Source organism: Halyomorpha halys, unplaced genomic scaffold (genome assembly GCF_000696795.3).
Source record: "Halyomorpha halys isolate HHAL.00 unplaced genomic scaffold, Hhal_1.1 Scaffold264.1, whole genome shotgun sequence".
Classification (NCBI taxonomy): Eukaryota; Metazoa; Arthropoda; class Insecta; order Hemiptera; family Pentatomidae; genus Halyomorpha; species Halyomorpha halys.
Window position 1 is genome coordinate 202,898 of NW_027109727.1, and position 475 is coordinate 203,372.

The 475-nt window shown below is 36.2% G+C and overlaps 1 protein-coding gene across 1 annotated transcript in view; it reads right to left on the minus strand.

Annotated features, from left to right (window-relative positions):
- The window catches only part of LOC106680473 (diuretic hormone receptor), a 142,181-nt gene that overhangs the window by 117,786 nt on the left and 23,920 nt on the right, over positions 1 to 475 (minus strand). The gene's annotated exons all lie outside the window — the stretch shown is intronic.

Sequence of the window (475 nt, forward strand, 5' to 3'; positions counted from 1 at the left end):
AAGAAAATATCTATATGCAATGCACCACAAAGACACTATCAGTTGGATTACCTATAATTACGTAGGTTTTTTATACGTATAAATTTGGTGAAAATTTATATCTAAGCTTAATAAACTACAAAGGGTAGTCATCGCAGCACCACAGGACGTTCAATATAAATCGGCACTGTCTTCCAACCATTGGAAAGTTGACTTTTATTTGAGGGTAGATAAATTAATTATAAAGTCTTAACAAATCCGAAGATTCGATTTCGATACCATAGATCGGTCTCTGAATCCCCCCCCCATCCTGTTCTGCCGAACCGATTCCAAATCTACAAGAACGGTCTTGGATCAATCCTTCTGGATCAAGACAAGGTTTTGGTCTAACCTTTGGACTTTTACCCGTTGATTCAGTGTTCATTAACATTTTAGAGGTATGTTCGTTACTAAAATTTAATATACCACAGATTACTACTACCTACTACCTTACACG